The 9,740-nt window shown below is 55.6% G+C and overlaps 1 long non-coding RNA gene across 2 annotated transcripts; it reads right to left on the minus strand.

The window, feature by feature from the left end:
• Window positions 1–5,882: 5,882 nt before the first annotated feature.
• Window positions 5,883–9,373, minus strand: LOC150022786 (uncharacterized). Of its 2 annotated transcripts, XR_016509699.1 has the most exons (3): window positions 9,256–9,373; window positions 6,684–6,796; window positions 5,883–6,143 (listed from the first exon to the last, which is right to left on the minus strand). It is a non-coding gene; the product is annotated as an uncharacterized LOC150022786 (long non-coding RNA). The 2 variants fall into 2 exon arrangements; XR_016509698.1 differs by lacking the exon at window positions 9,256–9,373 and having other exon boundaries at window positions 6,684–7,247.
• Window positions 9,374–9,740: the final 367 nt, after the last annotated feature.

The raw sequence follows: 9,740 nt of genomic DNA on the forward strand, positions 1-9,740 counted from the left end.
AATCCTACACCATCACCCTGGTAATTTCCTGAGTCTGGCTTCCTGAATAAGCTCTAGGCTCTACAAAAGCAGGGATGGACTGATTTATTCACTCTTCTAGCCCCCGCCCCCCACCAGCACCCAGAGGCACTTATAAATCCGCGGAACAGAGAACGCAGGGCCCGGACACAGAGAGAGCACTGTGGCTTTCAGGGGGACTGCAGCTTTGGGAGTGAGGCCGGAGGGGAGAAACTCCAGGGGTGCCCCAGCACTAAGACAAAGGACATCCATACCTGACAGAGACCCTGTTTTAAGACCGGTTTTCCCCACTTTCTGGAAAAGTGCTGAGTCACGGTGAATCATGACTGCACCTGCACAGAAGACACTACATGACCCCTGCTTCATTATAATAGTATTATAATAAATTAGCATTGTGGGACCCCCCTTTCCCAGGCGCCGATGAAGGAAAATCATGGGAGATCGCATGTGCAGTAGCTTAAAAGTAGTATAACTACTTGTACATGCGCAACAAAAGCCCGCAAAAACTAACCAGGAAATACCTGCCCTATAAGAACAGAATCCCCCAGCCCCTGAGCCCAAGCTCTGCTCAGAGGTGTCCCGCTCCCACGTTCTGTGGACTATTGCTCAATAAATCTTCTCTTTCTGCTCTAAACTGTGAGTTCAGTTCAATTCTTTGTCTGCGATCACCAAGAACCTGGTTACCTGTGCCCACCTGCAACAGGAGGGCAGGGCTCCTTCCCTCGCAGGGTCCCATTTGACATCTAGCACCAACCGTCAGGCCCTTTCAAAGACGGGAGGGCCGTCGACATGGGTCCAGGTCACACAAGCCCTTTATTATTTCCTCCAGTTAACAGCTGTGCCTGATGTATCAAGCAAGCATCTGACTTGTTTTGAAGCCAGTCTAAAAACTGCTCTTTCCTTGACTAAAAGTTTTAAGCAGTCTTGGACGTTGTTTGGGGTATAAGAGGGCACACAGTCGTGATCTGAAGAGAGCGGTATCAGTTTTCTCAAGGCAATCAGCTACCTGCTCTTGCTACTTTTAACATATAGAATAGCAATTTGGAAGGGGGGGGGAAGTGGGTTCTCATACTAAACCTGACAAGCTCGCGGGAGGCCTGCATGGTGGCCTTACAAACTAAGAGACCGGAAGTAACCACATAGGATGGTCTGAAATGAAAACATTCCAACTAAAAGCAGGTCATGGGAGGTAGTCAGTCCCAGCCTAGGAGCTAGCTTCGCTGACAAAGGTCAGTCTTAACTGAGCAAGTCTATTGTCTTCCCGAATCTACATAACATACCTTTGGAACAAAGGTCAGGGTAATTTCCTCTTTTCCAGACCCTTCAGGGCACAATGGCAGTACTAGAGCGAAGGCCACAGAACCCCTCATTGTTCTTGGGTTAATTGTTAACTGTTAACTACATATTCTTACCCACCTGTGTAAAAGAAGTCGATTTTGGTTTACCTTTTACCCAATCCCAGAGATCTCTGGGCTTTGCTTTCTCCCGCCTCCCTAATTTCCCACCAGTGGAATTCAAGTAACCCCCTTAAGCCTCCTCCTTTGACTGCAATGTATAAAATACGGTGCAAAACTGCCATTTCTCTGAGGCATTTTCTCAATCCCTTGAGGTTTTGTTTCTTGGTAATTGTCATCAGTTTGGCTCAAATAAAGTCATAAAAATTCTCTACCGGTTTGAATCTTAGGTTGACAAACCAAAAACAACTGCTGCCACTTATTTATACAGCACCCACTATAGTCTATGGCCCTGCACGTTACAAATGCCATCTTCAAAGCCCCTGCCTCTTGCCCAACGCTGCCAGGACACGTTTCTTTTATCCATATTTTTCAGATGAGAAGACAGGATCAGGAGTTAAATAACTTGACAAAGCCACAAGCTAGTAAGTGTTGAAGGACATTCTTTTCTTTTTTAATTTAAGGAAAGGCAATTATTTAGAAAGCTTTTCACAGTTGCTGGAACTTTTAAAATTTTTCTATGAACATTTCAATATGCTTATTAGGAATTTGTGATTTCATGAACAAATGGAACAAGAAGACAGGGTTATCTCCGTGTGTGAGACCTGAAGTCATATTCTGGCTCCATTTCTTACATTTTCCACTTCTGAAGGTTAAAAGCACTTGTTTTTCACCCTTGCTGGGTAGCTCAATCGGTTAGAGCATCATCCCTGTGTGCCAAAGCTGTGGGTTTGATCCCCAGTCAGGGCACATATAAGAATCAGCCAACAGATGCATAACTAGTAACAAGTCGATGTTTTTCTCCCCTCCTCTCTTCCTCTAAAATCAATAAATTAAAAAAAAATTAAATAAAAATAAAAGCACTCATTTTTCCTCACATTAATGAAGTAATAACTAATAAAAATAGGTGACTTCTGTTACTTGGTAAAGAAGAAAGAACAAATTCATATTTCAATAAAAAGATTAATCAAAGGACAGGTGATTTAATGAGAAAACAAAAAAATGATGAAAAGTTTTGATAAACAGATGACTCCTTAAAGGATTAAGGAGGGAAGAGAGGGCCCTGACTGGGTAGTTCAGCTGGGTACAGGGTTGCCATGAAATACCAAGGTTGTAGGTTCGAACCCCAGACAGGGCCCATACAGGACTCAACCAACAAATGCATGGATGGGTGGAAAAACAAAAAATGTCCTTTCTCTCTCAATCTCCTTTCCTCTTTCTCTCTAAATCAATAAACTAAAAAAAAATTTTAATAAAGAAGAATGAGGGCGAGGGATGCGCTGGCTGCATGCCTCTCTGCTGTTTAGAACCGACGCTCTTCATCACCCAAGAGAAAAGCACCTGCCATTTCTCGGCTAGGCTTCGGAATCCCCGCCTCGTTCAAGTTTAAACATCAAAAACCAAGCAAGCACGGACATAGCATCAGGTCCTACGGAAGCCAAGGACTTGGAGACTGAGGTTGCTAGGCAGCCGCCGCAGCTCGCAGGAAGCACCTCTGCTCCAAGGTTAGCAGGTGAACTTGGCCAGGACAAACCCCTAAATCTCAGCCGCTTCACCTGCAAATGAGGAATCATCCCGGCCCTGCCCTCCACCTCGAACTGAGTCCACGCTGATCTGTGCAAATACGTTCCCCAGGGGCTCAAAGGAGCTTGGAAAAACTGATTAAGGCAGTTAATGGTCTGAGAATGCGCTATAGGGGGGGGGGGGTGGGAGCGAGACCCGAGGACGCTTTCCCTCCCACCCCGCAGCAGGGATCGCACGAGTCACGCGAACTCGCGGGGGGCACCAGAGGCTGACCCTGCCCGCGGGGCGCTCCTCGGGGCTCCCTGAGCAGCCGCGCGCCGGGGCCCGCGCTTCCGGGCTGCTCTCCGCCGGGACTTTCCCGCCCGCCCGACGCGGCGCGGCCGCCGCACGGAAAACGCCACAGGCGTCCCGAACGACGGGCATCGGACTCCCGAGCGCGCAGGGCTACAGCGGCCACGCCGCTTTATTATGGTCGCGGTTGTCTGGGAAGGTGGGTTTCGTTTTGTCTTTCCCCCTCCTCACTTTCCTGTTACTTTTAAGTATTTTTGTGTCCTGAACCGTTTGGGACTTCCGTTTCTCCACCTGTCCCTGGGTGTGAAATTCAAGCACTTTTACAAAAGGGCCTGGCATAGAAGTATTCAAGGAATGCCAGTTATTATTTCTTTTGAAACTATCAAGAACATGCATGAAAAACATTTTAATGTTTTATTACTGCTTTTAGCGAACGTCTCTTTAATGAAGAAAAAACTCACTTTTTTTGCACCCGTGTCCTCACCCCTCTCCCGAACCCACATTCCCACTCTGAAGGACTGAGTGACAAGACACAGCAGTAAATCTGAGGTCTGCATTTTCTTCACAGAATCTCTGGAAATCAGTAACAAAACTTTCCAAGAGCTGCGTCGCTCTGTTTCCCACGCGCGCAAACCAAGGAAAGAATTAGGGCGAAGGCCTCGGGGCTTCCGCGGAGGCAGCCCCTCGTTCCGCAATGGGGAAAAGGCGCCCACAACCGCCATCACGGCGCGCGAGGGAAAATGGAGGCGCGCGGCCCTCCCCCGGCGCCTGCGCCTGGCCCAGCCGCCCTCCCCACCTCGCTCCACCTCACCCCACCCCACCCCAGCCCGCAAGGCAGTTACGGCGGTTGAAGACGGGAGAGGGGAGGAGAAAGTGCGCTGCACCGCGCCCCCACCCGCACCCGAGCGCGTGGTTCCGGAGAGCCCGGCTCCAGCCCCCGTCCTCTGGCCCAGACCGCTCCGGGCCGCTAGCCGCTCCGCAGGCCGCGCTCCGCGCTTTCCCTCCAGCCCTTTGTGTCCCGGCGCGCTTGGGGGAAACGCGGGAACGCGCTGCGCCTTGCGCCTGCGCTAGGGGGTGGGCGGGGCTCCCGCCGCCCCGCCCTCCGGCCGCCATTTCGCGCTCCGGCGCGCGCGGCCTCAGCGTGATGGACGCCCGGAAGCCCAGACAACAAAGGCCGGAGCGCAGGGTCTCAGCAGCCTGCAGGTCTTTCCGTTGCCCGAGGAAGATGGCGCCCAAAGACTAGCTACGCCCGAGTATGGGGGGAAACGGGCGCCTCTACCTCCCCCGGGTGGGCCTACGACCTTGCACACGCTCTAGTATGCCCCAACTCGTGTTAGTACGTGGAACGCACGAATCCGTGGAGGCACACGTGTTCCTGCGTGCATGACCTCGAGGGTGTTCTCCCTCTCCAGTGCGCGCGCTCTTGCGCTTGCACCGCCTGGCTTACACTGGGCCGGTGTGCGTGGACTTGCGGCTGCACAAACCTGCGATGGGCACGGACACGTGCAGTCACGGACCCGGTGTGTGCACTAACCTGTGCGCAGACCTGGATTTCAAGCTCCGCCTCCCCGAGTCGGGGGCACCTGTGAAAACCGTCCCGTTTCTGTTTTGGATGCCTTCGCTCTGGCTGAGCTCACATGCAAAGCATAACCGGCAGCCCGTTCCCCTGCGCTATTCCTATCCTGGCTTCTCTTCCCTTCGCCTGCTCATTGGGCTCCTGCTGTGGCCCCAGCTTTGCATCGGGGGGCACGTGCTGACGGTGACCCTCTGCGGGCGCAGCTGTGAAGGAGGGGCCTGGCCAGCAAAGGGCAAGGAGCGCTTCCCGGAAAAAGCTCTGAGCCAAGGCCCGTGCGGGTGGCCAGGACCTGGCGCCAGGGAGAATCAGGGAGCAAGCCCGAGAACTTGGTTCTAGAAGGCATTTAAACAGGAGATGCCCCCAAATTCACATTTGTGGCAGGGCGAGGGTTGAAGCAGAGGGCCCAGGTGATGGAGAGGAATGGGGGGGTGACAAGTGGCCTCCCCAGGGAGGGAGGGGGGAGGAAAAGCTGGATGGGGGCCTGGGGCCTGTCCAGCTGTTGGCACCTCCTGCTGCTTCTGGTTTTCCGGTGTGGGGCGCACTCCTCGCCCCAGGAGAGGGGCACAGACCCCAGCCCTTGCCGGGCGCCCGGGCAAGCACCCGTGTCAGCTGGGACGGAGGGAGCTCCTGCCCGGGGGGCCGGAGCCAGGGCACCGGGAGTGTTGAGTACACTTCGAGGGCATGGGAGGCCACCTCACTTTACCTCTGCCTTCCCATTGAGAACCCCCCTGCCACACCCCCAATGTGTTGTCGCGGCGCCTCCAAGGGCATATGTCACGCGATGGAGAACCGGCCACTCCACAGGGCAGCCTTCAAAACTTCCTATGGCAAGGTTATCTTACTTGGCCCAGATCTCTGCCGCCTGAAAGGAAGGATTTTTTGTTTTTTTGTTTTAATTCTGTTACCCAAAAGATACTTCCTGAGTACATACTTGGTGTTAGGCTTGGGGAGGTAGCAGCCAGACACAGTCCGGCCTCTAGGAGTTTTTAGAACTAAATTGCAAGAAATCAAGGTCCAGGAACAGACAAATAGCTTCTTCGTACCTGACCCCACGGTGCTGAAAGTCTGTGCAGTGCGTCTTGAGTTAAAACTGGAGGGCCTCCGGGGGGTGGGATTGGATTGGGCGCATGTCCCCCCTCCCCGCACGGGGTGTGACCTTTGTCAAGCGCAGCCTAGCTCTCCTCCATCCTTCCCTCGGTCCCGGCCTGGGCACGGTCCATGGCCCATGCTGCTGCAGCTGGGCAGAGGTGACCCTTGTGCTGGGAAGCACCAGCCACTTTCTGCGAAAGAACCAACCAGGACCCTTCTCAGAAGGGGACTGAGGGCATGGAGGCTGCCCAGGGCTGCCCTTAGGGATGAAGCGAGCCTGGTGAGAGCCACCCCCACCGCCCGCCCCCCCAGCAACGGCTTCTGGGCAGCCCTGCCTGCCTGGGAGGTGGGGCTTTGAGGACAAGTGGCCCCCCTGTTCTTCCTGTGTCACTCTGGAGCTTCCTAGGAAAGCAAGCCTGAGGTTAATCTAAATCAGGTCTGTGTGCCCTGGAAGCAGGGGAGGTGGTCTACTTTCTCCTCTGCCCTTGTACTGGATTACTGCTCTGTATTTCACCGGTCCCCCAAAGGCCTGGGGTCCGGGTGACGTCATCCTCAGGGGCCCTTTTCTGGAGTTGGCGCCCCAGAGCTGAGCAGGGGGGCCAGAGCGTTGCCCTCTGACTGCGGCACTGGGTTTCGGGTCCTTGCCCAGGAAATCCTGGCGGGGAATTTCTCTGGCTCCCAAGAATAAACCACAGGGACCTAGGAGGCACCACCCTTAGGCAGCTTCTTACCTCCAAAGAGTTACATTTAAGAGAGGAGGGGTCCCTGGAGAAACGAGACTGTTTGCAGAAGAAATGCCACCGTGTGCCTGCTGATTCCTGCAGTCTGTGGGCTTGTTCCGGGGCTGCGTAAATAATTTAATGGAAAACTCCAGAAGACAGGCTGCCCACCACGTGAGCCTGACCTTGCCTGCCGCCAGCAGGCAGGTTATAAAATGTTTCCTCTCTGAGCAGTGGCCGGGGGTCAGGACAGCTCAGTCACAACCCAGAGAAATGAGACATTGCTCTGGGCTCCCGGGAGGCCAGCTGGGCGGCGGGACTTCTTCAGGGGGACCGTGCCTCCACGGGCCTGGCCACAGACTGCAGAACGTGGTGCCTCTAAGATGGCAAAGCCAGGTCCAGGCTGTCCCAGAGGTGCCCTGCCCGCCTCCCCCTCCCCCCAGGGCAGCCCGGGGCCCAGGCAGCTGGCTGGGGGTGGGAGGCGGGGAGGTTTCCGGCTGGCTCCTGCCAAGCCGGGCAGGATGTCCCCCTGGCGCAGGGAGACAGGAGGCAGGAGGACCACGGAGCACGGCCCCTGCCCACCCACTCCCAGCCCAGCCCAGCCCCCGCCGCCTTCCCCGCCTTCCCGCCAGGCCCAGGGCGGTTGCTCCAGGGTCCAACCGCCCCAGTCCGGCCAGGCGGGGAGGTGGCAGGGGTGGGGAGGAAGGAGGAGGGAGGAGGGGCTGAGCTCGGGGAGCCACTGCCCAGAGGCCGCGAAGCACAAACATTTCCTTATGTGGTGGCTCTGGGGGCCGCGGGCTGGGGCGGCGGCCTGGACACGCCCTGGGTGAACGGCCACCCTGGCTCCCCCAGGCAGGGCCGCTGCCCAATGGGATCCCAGCCTCATCCTGTGGCCTAGAGAAGAGGAAAGGCCCCCTGCCCTGGGCTTTAGCCTAGAGTGTGTCCCGCGGTCCCCCGGGAGGAAGTGGCCATCCCTTCTCGGCCAGACCCTCTCTCCCCAGCCTCCCCGGCATTTGTGGCGAAGTGCCCCTGAGATCCGAGGTCCAGGCAGAAGCCTCAGGCCTGGGCGAGGAAGGGGAGGAAGGTGGGCTGCCGGGCCTTCTAGCCTGGGGCGCCGGCCCGGCCCCTCCCCGGCCCTTGGGAACAATGCAGCACCTCCGTTTGCCTGGGGAGCTATATTTGGCCACGGGGAAAACAGGGTGACTCATGGGAGGGACAGGCCGGGATGGGGAGTGGAGGAGCTGCCTCGCTGGAAATGCGGTGCTTCTCCGTTCCAGGCCAGCGGCAGGCCCTAGCCCCTCGGGGAGCGCGCTGGACATGAGAACTCCGGGCTGCGGGGCGGGGTGGGGGGCTGCCTTTCAGCACCTCTGGGGGCGGGGACCGCCTGACCTGGGCAGGTGCTCAAGCTTCCCAGAGCCTGAGTAGTGCAGCCCCAGCCTTGACACCCTCCCCTCGTGGTTCTGGGGTGTCTGCTCAGACCCTCTGAACTGTCCTAAATTTGGAGGGTCAATATCTCGTTTCTCCAATATTACAGCCTTTGAGCAGAATTTAATATTTGATAGAGCAGGTTCCCTATGGGATATTTTGTTAAGTGGAGCTTTTAGCAGGATATTTGCTCACCCCGGTGAATCTCTAGTAGCTCTCTCTGCGAGAGAATTCCTGTCTGGGAGGCCCATGAATGCAGCAGCAGCCCCACTGGCAAGGGGAAGAAGCTCCCTGTGCCTGGCCCCTGGCCTCCCCACCAGCTTCCTGGTGGCTCCTGTTCCTCCTCCTATGGCCCTGGCTCCCTGGGGTCTGTCCCTGAGTCACAGGACACTTGCCCTGCCACTGCCTTTACTACCCAACACAGAAAATCACGTCCAGCCTCAGAGGTCCGCTGGGCTCCTAGTGGACTGGCCCCATCCTGGTTCAGTGGGGAACAGACAGGATTCAAGCTCCGCAGTTAAAGCACTCCTCTGTAAGACGTGTGGTACGGGGAGCTGAAGTCAAGAATCCTGCGAACTGAAAGGTTGCCAGTTCGATTCCCACTCAGGGCACATACCTGGATTGCGGGCCAGGTCCCGGTTGGGGTGTGTGAGAGGCAACTGATCAATGTTTCCCTTACGTGTTGATGTTTCTCTCCCTCTCTTTAAAAAGTAAATAAAAAGATTTATTTTTGGAGGGAGAAAGGGAAAGAAAAATCAACATGTGGTTGCCTCTCATGCACCCCCAACTGGGGACCTGACCAGAAACCCAAGCATGTGCTCTGATTGGGAATTGAACCAGTGACCCTTTGGTTCACAGGCCTGCACTCAATCCACTGAGCCACACCAGCCAGGGCTAAAAAGTAAATAAAATCTTTTTAAAAACTCTGCCTCCTTTAACATTCATCGTCATGGCCCTGGTCTGCCTGACTGTTCTCTAAAGGCAGGGTCCTGCTGAGTCCTGCTGCCTTCAATGAAGGTGGGGCTGGGATGAATAATAAAGCAATATTAAATGTTTGCCCAAGTGCCACCTCAAAGGCATCCACTCTGGGCCAGACTACACCAGCTTTTTCCACAACCCCATATATGACAGAGTCCTGAACACTCTTTGTTCTTCCCACCTGGACACCGCATCTGGGTGGCAGCGTTTCTTCTAGTCAGTGGGCCCCGGAAGCACGCTCAGGTCCCCAGATGTGCCTGGCCCAGCACAGGAGTGGAGCAGGCCCCTCTCTGTGTGCCCTGCACCGTCATCCCGGCAGCCTGGCCCTGCCCTGCCTTATTTTTAGCATCCTGCTGTGGTTGCAGCTCTAAGCCCCAGGCTAGTCCTTTGTGTGGCACAGCTGTAACTTTAATCGTCACAGTTTTAACAAAGAGGACGGCTCCTTGCTGCATATGGCAATAGTTCCTTGTCCCGGTATGGGCCACAGCAGGTGTCCCTGAGGTCCAGGCTGGGGAGTGGGCTGCCCCGGGCCTCCCCGGGGGGGGGTCCTGCTCATGGGTCAAGATTCTGGCCATGGCAAAGAAGATGCCAGAATGTACCCTTTGCTCAGAAAGTAAAACCTGTCTTGGGGCTCTCCCCAAGACCCCAAGCAAAGACCCGTAATTG

The sequence above is a fragment of the Furipterus horrens genome, unplaced genomic scaffold, assembly GCF_987537825.1.
Source record: "Furipterus horrens unplaced genomic scaffold, mFurHor1.1.pri manual_scaffold_1, whole genome shotgun sequence".
Classification (NCBI taxonomy): Eukaryota; Metazoa; Chordata; class Mammalia; order Chiroptera; family Furipteridae; genus Furipterus; species Furipterus horrens.